The 12,732-nt window shown below is 39.1% G+C and overlaps 1 pseudogene; it reads left to right on the top strand.

The window, feature by feature from the left end:
- Positions 1-1,987: 1,987 nt before the first annotated feature.
- On the top strand, positions 1,988-2,644 carry LOC103609505 (annotated as a pseudogene).
- Positions 2,645-12,732: the final 10,088 nt, after the last annotated feature.

Below are 12,732 nucleotides of genomic sequence, written 5' to 3'. Positions count from 1 at the left end.
TTTTTTTTTTTTTTTTTTTTTTTTTTTTCATGTCCGGCAATGGACCGCAACCCTCAGTGTCGCGCCCGTACCGGACCGGGACCGGCAACAGGATCGCAACCCTCGGCTTTGCTCCCACGCCTCGCTCTGCCAGTGAGCGGGAACTGGTCTGTATGTGGAATCTGAACCCTCAGGGGGAGCGCCGCCATGCTTCCCAAGAGGCGCACTGTAGCAGTGCGCCACCACTTGATGCCAAAGCTACACAAAGATACTGGAAGAAAAGAAAACTACAGACCAATATCCCTGGTGAAAGGCCGGCCCAAAATTCTTAAGAAAATACTAGCAGATCAAATTCAGAAGCATATTAAAAGGATTATACACCAAGACCAAGTGAGGTTCATTCCTGGAATGCAAGGGTATTTCAACATGAAAATCAAACAATGCAATACACCACATTAACAAAATTGAAGAAAAAGACACACGTTATTATCTAAACAAACACAAAAAAAGCATTTGACAAAATTCAACACCCTTTCACAATAAAAGCACACAAGAAATGAGGAAAACAAAGAAAGTAACTCAACATAATAAAAGCCATATATGAAAACTGCACAGCAAACATCAGACTCAAGGGTGAAAGACAAAGTTTTTTTCTTTAAGATAAGGCACAAAGTGAGGATGCTCATTTTGCCTATTCTATTCAACATAGTATTGGAAGTTCTAGCCAGAGCAACTAGGTAATAAAAAGAATTAAACAGCTTCAATATTGGTGGAGAATAATTATCTGTGTTGACTGATGTTATAATCTTGTATACAGAAAACCCTAAAGATTCCACACACAGACACCAAACTGTTAAAACTAAAAGACAAATTCAGCAACCTAGCAGGATACAAAACACAAAAATTAATTGTGTTTTTATACATTAATAATGAGTAAAATGAACAGAAATTTAAGAAAACAATTTAATAGCATGAAAAAGAATAAAATACTTAGGATATGACTTAACCTAGGAGGTAAAAATTCTAATTGTGTTTTTTTTAAAAATTAAAAATTTTATTCTAAAATCTATATGGAATCTGCAGAAACCCTGAATAGTCAGCACAGTCTTGAGAAAGAACAAATTTGGAAGAATCATTTCAAAACTTACTACAAATACAATAATCAAAACAGACGCATATATAGATTGACAAAGTACTATAGGGAAACCTATGAATAAACCCTCCCATATACATTACCCTCCCATATACATTCAAAAGATTTTTGGCAAGGGTGCAAAAACTTTCTAATGGAAAAGAATATTCCTTTCAACAAACGGCACTGGGAAAACTGAATATTCACCTGGAAAATAATAAAGTTGGAACTCCCCCTTACACCATATACATTAATCAACTCAAAAGAGATCAAAGATCTAAACACAAGAGCAAAAATGACAATATTCTTAAAAGAAGACAAGAAAAAAAGCTTTATGACATTGGATCTGGCAATAATTTCTTGGATATGACACCAAAATCATAAGCAACAAAAGAAAAAATGGACAAATTGGACTTAATCAAAATGGAAAAATTTGTGCATCAACAGACACTATGAACAGAGTAAAAGGCAACATAGAGAATGAGAAAAAACATTTGTAGATCGTGTACCTAATAAAGAATATCCAGAATATATATAAGCTCGTGCAACTGAACAAAAGCAACAACAAAATATGATTTTAAAACGGGCAAAGAAGGCTCTTCCTAGCTAGTTCAGTTGGTTAGAATGTACAAAAGAAAACGACATGTTAGTTCTTCTGAAGTATTATTTCTTCACAATAATACATCAAAAATTGAACCCCTTGTGGATGGGAATGTAAAATGGTACGGCCTCTATGAAAAACAGTATGATGGTTTATTAAATAATTACAAATAGATTTACTATATAGTCAAGAATTCCACTTCTGGGGATATACCTAAAAGAAGTAAAAGCAGGGCCATGAGGATACATATGTGGCTTTCTGTGTCTGCTGCAGCCATGGCTTGTGGTCCCAAGAAACATCTGACATGAGTAGCAGCTCCGAAGCTTGGATGGTGGATAAACTGACCAGCGTGTTTTCTCCTTCTCCACCCACCGGTCCCCACAAGCTGAGACAATGTCTCCCTCTCATCGTTTTCCTGAGGAACAGACTTCAGTATGCCCTGACAGCAGGTGAAGAAAAGATTCGCATGCAGTGGTTCACTAAGGTAGATGGCATGGTCCGAACTGACATAACCTATCTGGCTGGCTTTATGGATGTCATCAGCATTGACAAGGTCGGAGAGAATTTCTGTCTGATCTGTGACATCAAAGGTCACTTTGTGGTTCATTGTTTTACACCTCAGGAGGCCAAATACAAGTTGGGCAAAGAGAGAAAAATCTTTGGGGACACTAAAGGAATCCCTCACCTGGTGACTTGTGATGTTCCCACCATGTACTAACCTGATTCTCTCATCAGAGATTGACTTGGAGACTGGCCTGAGCACCGATTTCAGCAAATTTGATGCTGGCCACCTGTGCATGGTGACGGGCAGGGCTAACATGGGAAGAACTGTTGTGAGCAGCAACAGAGAGAAATATCCTGGCTCCTTCAATGTGGTTCATGTGAAAGATGCCAGTGGGAGCAGATTTGCCACCCAGCTGTCCAACATTTTTGTTATTGTCAAAAACAAAAAAAAGGGCTGGCCCAGTGGTGCACTGGAGAGTGCACCGCTTGGGAGCATAGTGGTGCTCCCACCGAGGGTTTGGATCCCATGTGGAAACCGGTTCCCGCTCACTGGCTGAGCGCAGTGCGGGCGCAACTCTGAGGGTTGCAATCTCGTTGCCGGTCCCCAGTACGGGCGCGACACCGAGGGTTGTGATCCCGTTACTGGTCAGTAAAGAAGACAAAAAGGAAAAAAAAAAAAAACACAGATTTTTCTTCCCTTAGGAAAAAGTTTCTGCCTTACCATTGCTGAAGAGAAAGATAAGAGACTGGAGGCCAAACAGAGCGGTGGGTGAAATGCTCTTCAGGTGATGTGCTAGAAAACTCTCTTTCCTTAATTAGAGATAATACAGCATTATTTTTTTTTAAAGATCTATATGTACACCCTTTTTCACAACAGCCAAAAGGTAGAAGCAACCAAGTAGTCATCATAAGGTGAATAAATAAATAAAGTGTGGTATACAATGAAATATTATTTATTTTTAAAAATAAAGGAAATTCTAAAGTGGATGAACCTTGAAACATGCTAAGTGAAATAATTCAGACACTATTGTATACAGTTATGTAGAAACATGTATGTATTACATGTATGAGGTATATGTGGTAAGACCTGAATGAGGATTTCACCTTTGCTCAGTCTAGAGGAGAGAGGTATTGAATTTTGGTCCCAGCCAAGTCAACTAACTGATTTTTTTGAAAAAGAAAGAAACACTCTTCAGAGCTGGCTGGTTAGCTCACTGGGTTAGAGCATGGTGCTTATAACAGCAAGGTCAAGGGTTTGAATCCCTGTATTGTCCCCCCATTCCCTCGAATATATATATATATATATATATATATACATATATATATATATGCTGCTCTTCAAAGAAATACAATAGAATTAATAGTTTTTAGTACACAATTTATAAAATTATGAGTCATGTGAAGAAACAGGAAAATATAATCCATATACAAGACAAAAAGCAGGCAGTAGAAGTTATCCCCCTCATATCCAACATGTTGCAATTAGCATACAAGAATTAGGAAGAAGCTATTATTAACATGTTCATTGGGGTAAAGGAAAATATTATCATAAGGAATAAATAGAAACTTGAAACAGGATTAAAAATTGTTTTAAAAGAACCTGTCAAGCTAGGGCTGGGTCTGGTGTTCACAGACCCCTCAAGCCCATTGTCCAGACTGGGGCACAAACCCTTCACACACAGGTCTAGGAGCTATGTAACTGGCCAAAAGGTCCTTAGAGCTGTAGGTTTCAGAGCATGTCTCCATGGGGCAGATGTCCAAGGTAGTAAATGCCAGCCAGGTGGCAGTGCCACACACGTGCATTAACTTCACCCGCACACAATTAGTTTACAAAGAAGGCACTGCACCACCCCCAGCCAGAAAAAAGTTGAGGGAGTCTGATTAAATTATTCTATTTCCCCAACAATCCACCCCTTCAGAGTCCCTTGCCGTACTATCTATGCATTCAGAATCTTCTCTGATGTTCCCTCAGTGAGGATAAATAATGCTTACATTTACATAACCCATTGTCTGTTCAATATGCCTTAAGGATTGTAGTTCTGTCCTTTTAACTATTAGCTGCATATGTTTGGTTAGTAGTCATCATTGGTGTGATTTTCCATGGGAATCCTGCTGTCATACTGATGGGAAGTTCAATGCACATTCAGTGGGCTGACACATTGATCATGAAACTCTGATGCAGAGCCTGCAGCCAGAACACTATGGAAAAAAAGACAGAAGGGTTATTTGTACCAATAGATTATCTGAATAGCTTCTGGGATGACCCTCATCTCACCCGGGCAGACCACTCCTAGGAATTTGACTGAAAGCCCAGGTCCTAGCACTTTGACTGTGTTCATGGCCTATCCACATTGTTCCAAATGACTTAGCAGTGTTGGAGCTGCCTGGGTTAAATCTGTAAGAGAATCGGAAGTTAGTAACACATCACCAATGTAGTGAAACATTGTAACTGTGCTGGGTCTACTCCACTTGGCTAGGTCCCCAGGCACCAAACCATGACAGATGGTTGGGCTATGCAGATAACCTTGGGGCAATACTTGAAAGATCCACTATCTTCCTTCCCAGGTGAAGGTGAACTGATCTTGGCTATCAGCCAAGATTGGAATAGAGAAAAAAGCATTTGCAAGGTCCCCTACATAATGATAAATTCCCAGCTGAGTCATCAGCTGATCCATCAAGTTGTGAACTGAAGGCACATCTGCATGCAAAGGAGGCATTATTTTGTTCAGTTTTTGGTAATCTATAGTCATTCTCCAGGTACCATCATGTTTTTTCACTGGCCATACCAGAGCATTAAATGGGCTATGAGCCAGATGAATAATGCCAACTTTCTCTAATTCCAATATAGTGGCACTTATTACTGCATGTCCTCCCGGTAGGTGATATTGCTTTATGCTAACTACACATCTTGGCTTGGATAACACCTGTGGGTCATGTTTAGCATATCCTCATAACACAGGCTTTACTGTCCGTATTCACAGCTGAAACTATCCAACTGTTGTATGCAGGTGCAAACCATAAAGTACATCCATACCCAAGATGTATTCAGCTACGGGAGACCCAGTATATACATGAGGAAGTAATCTTCCTATGCCCAATGGCAATGACACAGCTTTAACCTCAGTAGTATGTTCTCCATAGCCATCTATATGAACTGTGGCCCCTGGAAATTTATCTGGATAGAAATATATCAGGCTACATTCTGCACCTGTATTCATCAATGTCAAAACACGCAGCATATTTGTCCTCGACCAATATATTGCCAATTCCACATGAGGCCTCCAGTACTTGCCTGTACTCAAAAGACGAGTACCTTGGCCTGATCCCTAATCAAAATGGAACAGTTCATCTGCCTCCTTGGGGGCAACCAAAAAGTCTTTTGAATCCATGGAGCATACCCTGCTACCTGTTTCCAGACATTTGGCAAAATGCTGTTTGGGGCACAATTGCTGCCACAAAGGAAACAGAACTGCATTTGGCTGCTGATCAATTTTCTTGCTATCAACCCCTGCTGCAAGCAAGTCAAGCCACATCTGCTTACAGCTAGTCTTGCTTGGTCCCTTTGGGATAAAATCCCAAGTTTTTCATGGGGGTTTGGTCTTAGCCACCTTTTGGACCCCTTTTTCTTGTCTCCTATCCTCTACTTCACCCAAGCTGGCTATCATGGTCATTACCTCACGTATAGGATGACCAATGTATGGGGCCAGTATGGCCATCAGTGACCCAAAGGACGTTGACAGGGCATTTTGCAGCACTATGTCTCTCATGCTGCCTGTAAAGTTTTCATCATCTGGGACTCGAGGGTTCACATTAAAAATGGACTGCCACATCCACAGCTCTCAAGTGATTTGGACCAGCTCAGCATATGTTTGTCATTTACTAACAATCTTGGGCAGTTCTCCAGCATTTGCCCACATGGTTTGGGCAGCTGCATTCACCCGGTCCATCAAGGAGTAATCACCTCACCCTTGTGCATATCTGTGGCTATTCTGCAGCCACTTGGTGTACATGGTAATGGAGGCAAATTTATCCACATCCTCACCAGAACACATCACACTATCCACCCCTAGGTCCCATAATCACAACAGCCAAGCAGTCAGGGTCTCCCCATGTTTCTGCCTGAACTGTCTCCCCAAGCTACCCAGTTCAACCTGTGTATACAGGACATAGGTGGTGATCTGGGTCACCTATTGCTCACCCACTTGTTGTCCGTCTGGTCCCATAGACTGCTTATGTTCCAATTTCTTGTGTGCAACAGGTTGTGCCTGGAGATGCACGGTCTCCCCCAACTCACCACTGGGTTTGTCGTCCTCCTTTGTGTGAGAGGCAGCAGTGGCCAGTCGTTGCACATCATCCTCCAGGATAATCATCCTTGCTTTCAACATCTCTGTTTCTGCCATGAACCTCAATCACTTTGCAGCAGAATGAGCAGTAGCCAGGCTCCAGTCAGAAGAAAAGTGGCCACTGGGCACAACATGCTCAAGGATAACCACATTTCCTCCCCCTCACAAAGGGTTTTCTGCCATAGTGGCTGGTCTATGCTGCCTTGCAATAGAGTGAACAGCAACCAGATCACAGTCAACAGGAAGGTGGCCATAGGGCACAGCATATTCATAAGTAGCCACATTTCCTACTTTTCCCAAGGGTTTTGGCTCCTGTACCAGTTCAGAATCCTGCTACAAGTATGCCAATTGTTGAGCTAGGGCTGGGCCTGGTGCTCTTAGACCCCTCAAGCCCATTGTCCATACTGGATCACAAACCCTTCACACGCAGGTCTAGGAGCTAGGTAACTGGCCAAAAGGTCCTTGGAGCTGTAGGTTCAAGAGCATGGCTATGTGGGGCAGATTCCAGACGCAGTAAATGCCAGCCAGGTGGTGGTGCAATTCCTGTGTACTAACCCCACCCACACACAACTTGCTTGCAAAGAATGTGCTGCATCACTCCCAGCCAAACCCAAGGAAAGGGGGCCTGATTAAATTATTCTGTTTTCCCAACAGAACCAAATAGAATTATGATGAAACAAACAAAAACTTTTGAGTTTATTATCAGATTAGAAATAATTCAAAAAGAAAAAAAGTGTAAAGGCAGAGCAATATAAAAGACCTAATATGAAGAAAAGAATGAAAAAATTTAAAGAAAAATAAACAGAACCTTAGATAACAGTGGGATGATTGAGTCCCAGAAAAAGAGTGGAGAGGCAGAAAAATTAAATGGGGAGGAAATACAAATCAACAACTCATAGCTGAGCACTTTCAAAATTTTGCAGAAAACCTAAATTTTTGATCTGAGAAGGTTGTGATGAAAACAGAGTATTTTAGTCAAGCCCCCTTGGTTCAGGTGCAGTTGGGGGTGGTGCAGCACAATCTTTGTACACAAGTTGTGTGGTGATTGAGTTTGTGCACATGCATACCCGTGTAGTTTTAGCTTGTTGGTATTCTTGTGTGTTCTTCACTGTGTGAAGCAGTGGGTGGGCAGAACTTGTGTCAAAAAATGGATCACATCTACTTTGCTGGCAGCTGCTCAGTTTCTCTTTGCACTTGCTAGCTTTTAGACATGTGTATGCTGAATAAAGCTTATTATTCCTTCAACCAAGGCTCCAAGGACCTTTTTCCTGTTACATAGTTCATAGACCTGCATGTGAAGGATTTGTGACCCAGTCTGGACAATGAGCTTGATGAGTATGTGAGCTCCAGACCCTAGCCCTAGCTCTACAGAAGGTCAACAAATCTTAAAAAGAAAATACACTACAAAAAAACTCAGAGGAACAAACGAACAAAATATAAATAGGCCCATCATACTCAAACTGACAAAATCCAAAAATAAAGGGATAATTTTGCTGATGATCAGGGAAAAACAACACATTACATACATAATAATGGAGGACATTTTTTTAAAAAGCAAATCAACAATGGAATGACATATTTCAAATGCAGAAAGAAATTCCAAATGTCAACAAAGGATTTTATATTCAGCAGAACTCTCTTACAAAAATAAAGTAGAAGCCACAATGAGATAACACACACTTATCTGAATGGCTAAAATAAAACATCAAATTGCTAATACCACGTGCTTGTGAGGATTTGGAGCAACTAGAACTGGAAATTCAAAATGATACAGTGACTTTGGAAAACAGTTTAGCAGTTTCTTATAAAGTTAAAAACACTTATTGTATGACTCAGATATTCCAGTCCTAGGTATTTACTAAAGCAAATTGAAAGTTAATGTTTAAAAAGAAACCTGTGTGTGAATGTTTATAGCCACTTTATTCATAATTTCTAAAAGCGGACAATAAGCCAGATGTCTTTGAGCAGGTAAATGGATAAACAAACTGTGCTGCATCCATACCATAGAATCCTAATTGGCAATCAGACAGCCAAACTACTGATTCACACAACATGGGTAAATTTTAAATACATTTCTTTAAGTGAAGGAAATCAGATCCAAGGAATATGTATTATATAATTCTATTTACATGCATCCTATAAAAGACAAATTTATAGAGATGGAAAATTGTCAGTGGTTGTCAAGGGATGGAGTGTGAGAAGAGGTTGACTACAAAGGGGCAGCATGAGAGGTTATTGGGGATAATGAAAGTTTAGCATTTTACTGGGCAGGTAACATACAGGTTTTGGTATGATGTGTCTATTTTCACTGGTTTCAGGAAATTTTTAGATTTCCTGTTTGATTTCATCTTGTACCCATAGGTCATTCAGGAGCACATTTTTTAATTTTCATGCATTTCTGTAGTCTCAAGAGTTTCACCTGTTATTGATTTCTAGTTTAATTTGTTGTGGTCTAAAAGTGCTTGAAAACATTTCAATTTTTAAAACTTTGTTAAGAGTTTGTTTGTGACCTAACATATGGTCTATTCTGGAGAATGTACCTTGTGCTGATTAGAAGAGTGTATATTCTGTAGTTGCATTTGATTGAATGCCCCCCCACCACCACCAAGGTCATTGAAGCTTAATCCCCACTGTGACAGTTGAGGTTGGGAAGTCCTATTATATATGCCCTAATGAATGGATTAATAATGGTGGTCATGGGCATGGGTCTGAGGGCTTTAGAAGGAGAATACATGAGGAGCTCTCTCTCTCTCTGCTCTGTCATATCTGTCATGTGAAACCGGAGTCACTGCCAGTATGAACAGTGCCTTTACCAGATGTGCTCACTGGACTTTGGACTTCCCATCTTCTGAAACTTCATGAAATAAGTTTCATTTCCTTACAAATCACTGAGTTCCAGATATTCTGTCATAAGCAACAGAAACAATGAATATGGTAGTTGTTGGGTGAAATATTTGGTGAATATTTGCCAAGTCCAATTAAAGTGTAGTTTAAGTCCTGTGCTTCTCTGTTGATTTTTTGCCTAGATGATCTGTCCAATGCTGAGGGAAGGGTGTTTGGGTCCCCAGCTACTATCATATTGGAGTCTATCTCTTTAGGTCTTAGTGTTTGCTTTGTATATTTGGAAGAATATATTAATTATTGTTATGTCTTCTCGTTGGAGATATCCTTTTATCATTATATAGTGATCTTGTCTCTTTTTATGGTTTTTGGTTTATGGTCATTTTTATCTGATGTAAGAATAGCAGCTTCTACTCATTTCTGGTTTCCATTTGTGTGGTGTATCTTTTTCCAAACCTTCATTATTAGGCTGTGTGTTTCCTTACACATTAGGTGACTCTCCCTGACAGTGTACTGTTAGGTCTATCTTTTTAACCCAATCAGTTAGTCTGTGTTGAGTGAGGATTTTAATCCATTCACATTTAGAGTTGTTACTGAAAGGTATTGTTTTACTCCTGTCATTTTATCCATTTTCACTTGGATATTTGAAATATCTTTTCTTTCTTTCTTCCCATTTTATTGTTTGTCTTCAGTGTTTGTTACTTTTTTGAGATAGTAAGACATAGTTTCTTTCTCTTGTTTGCATTGTAGTTCTACCAGTGAATTTTGTTCTTTCTTGTGTACTCATGGTAGTTATTATCATTTTTTGAATTCCAGATGCAGGACTTCCTTGAGGATTTCTGGTACATCTTTTCATTTGTTGGTGACCTCGCACAGTTTTTGTTTGTCTAGGAAAAAACACTATTTCTCTTTCATTTCTGAAGGATAGCCTTGCTGGTTATAATATTCTCAGCTGGCAGTTTTTTTCTCTTAGTATTTTGAATATATCATTCCATTCTCTTCTGGCCTATAGACATTCTGTTGAGAAGTCTGCTGTTAGTCTGAAAGGAACTCCCACATAGGTGACTTGAAGCTTTTCTCTTGCTGTTCTTAGGATTCTCTTTTTGAGTTTTGCCAGTTTGACTACAATGTGACTAAGAGAGGATCTTTTTGAATTGAATCTCTTTGGGGACCTTTGCGCCTCCTGGATCCAAAGGTTCATGTCTTTACATATAACTGCGAAATTTTCTATGATTTCATTGACTGTGTTTTCGATACCTTTTCCATTCTCCTTCCATTCTGGAACACTTAACGTTGTCTGCTAGGTCTCTCAGATTTTCTTCATTTAAAAAATTTTTTTTTTGTCCACCACAGTTATTTTGAAAACACTGCCTCCAAGATCAGAAATTCTTTCTTCTGCTTGCTTTTGCCAGCTGCTTAAGTTCTTGGGTTTTTTTTTTTTTTTTTTTATTGAAAGAATTCTTCAGTTACAGGGGTTCTGCTATTCTTTTTTAAGGTATTGATCCCTTCATAGATTTTCTCCTTCATATCCTGGATTTTTCTCTTTTATTGTGTTGTCTGAGTCTTCATGTATATCAATAAGTTTTCTTAAGAATTTTGCTCAGAATTCCTTTCCAGTCATTTCAAGGGTTTTGCTGCTCTATCGGGTCTGGTACTTGAGAATTATTGTATTTAGCGATATTATATTTTCTTATTTATTTTTCCCATATTTCTAGTATATCTACATTGATGTCTGTTCATCTGGTAGAGCAGTTGCTTCTTTTATTACTTGGGAATGAGCTTTGAGAAGGCATCCTCCTTAGATATGTTTTATCTTATTCACAGTAGGGTATTTTAGTATTGGTTCTGGGTAGACACAGTAGTGTAGTCACTGTGTGGATGACTTTCATCACATTCAGTGTTAGAGTTGTATGTGAATGCCTTCATTGCCTAGGCACTGGGGCACTTAGTGATTCCTTGGTGAGGTTAGTGACATAGTATTCGGTCTTTGAGGATGTGGGTGAACTCTCAAATACTTGGGAGAAGCACCTGGATTCCCTGTCACTCTTTGGCTGCGGTGGGTGACACTGGACAGGCTTGGTGCCACCGTGACTACTGTCCTCTGACCCTGATGGGTGCACTAGGGCATACTGGAACTCATCAGCTTGGATGGGTGACCTTGGGTGGGCTTTCTCTTTCCTACATGCAGAGGTTCCTCCTGGATATTTGTTCCCCCAGTTGGGGGATGGGTTGGAGATGGTTGGGAGTTATCTTCCTTACTCTAATTGGCTATCCTGGGTTTTTGCACTCTCTAGAGATTGTCTTCCTCCAGATCAAAGCAGTTGTGTGGGCTGCACACATACCTCTCAAACCCAGGTGAACTACTGCAGGAGACAGCATAATTCCTGCTTTCAAATGGGCCACTGGTGCAGTGGCTGCAGTAGCAATGAGATGTGTGAATGATGGCATCTTGCACTCTTGCTGTTTGTCATCTCGGGCTATCACCATTGCTTACGGTATCAATGCCTGAAATTTTTAAATGTAAAACCATAAAAAGAAACAATGTAAACAGAACATTTCAAATTAATAACTTTTAGTAACTATTAACTATGAACATAGTGATAATGATTCTTCTGTGGGATACAAATAGAAATGCAACACAAACTCTCTTCATTAACCTCTACTTAAAGAAATTATTAAAGGATAAACCTAAGCTTTCCATTTCTTTCACAAAATATGTTGCTTATGTTATACTGAAGAAATTCTTTTTTAACTTTACGTACTTCTTGTGCCACTTTTTATTACTAAATTAAATAGCCAAATACTGTTAAGACGTCTAATCATGTCAAATGAATTTACAGGTATCTTACAATTAAAAACAAATACATTGGTAGATCCAGTGCACTTTTTTATTGTTTGAATAAACAGGTGTCTTACAATTAAAAACAAATACATTGGTAGATCCTGTGCACTTTTTTATTGTTTGAATAGTTTTTCCTACTTTTTAAATAATTTGTTTAAATACTTATCTCAAAGACCTATAATTTATTTTGAAATAAGGAAAATTATTGATTTTTTCCAAACAGTTAATCAGTCTTCCCAGCATACTTTACTGAATGATCTTTCCTTCAAATATATGTATATATCTTTAGTACATATCATTAGAGAGCTTTTTTCTGGGCTATTCTGTACCAGTTTTATGCTGTTTGACTTATTCTGCTTTATATATTTTAATATCTACTAAGCCAAGTTCTTCATTACTTTTTTAATCATCATTTATTATTTCTTTTTCCTTTTCTTTTCTTTCTTCTTTTTTTTTTTTTGAAGGTGGGTGGTGCAGGGATCCAAACTCT

Source organism: Galeopterus variegatus, unplaced genomic scaffold (assembly GCF_000696425.1).
Source record: "Galeopterus variegatus unplaced genomic scaffold, G_variegatus-3.0.2 Scaffold9697, whole genome shotgun sequence".
NCBI lineage: Eukaryota > Metazoa > Chordata > Mammalia > Dermoptera > Cynocephalidae > Galeopterus > Galeopterus variegatus.
Note: the sequence above shows the minus strand (reverse complement) of the source record. Positions and strands in the feature narration are given on the sequence as shown.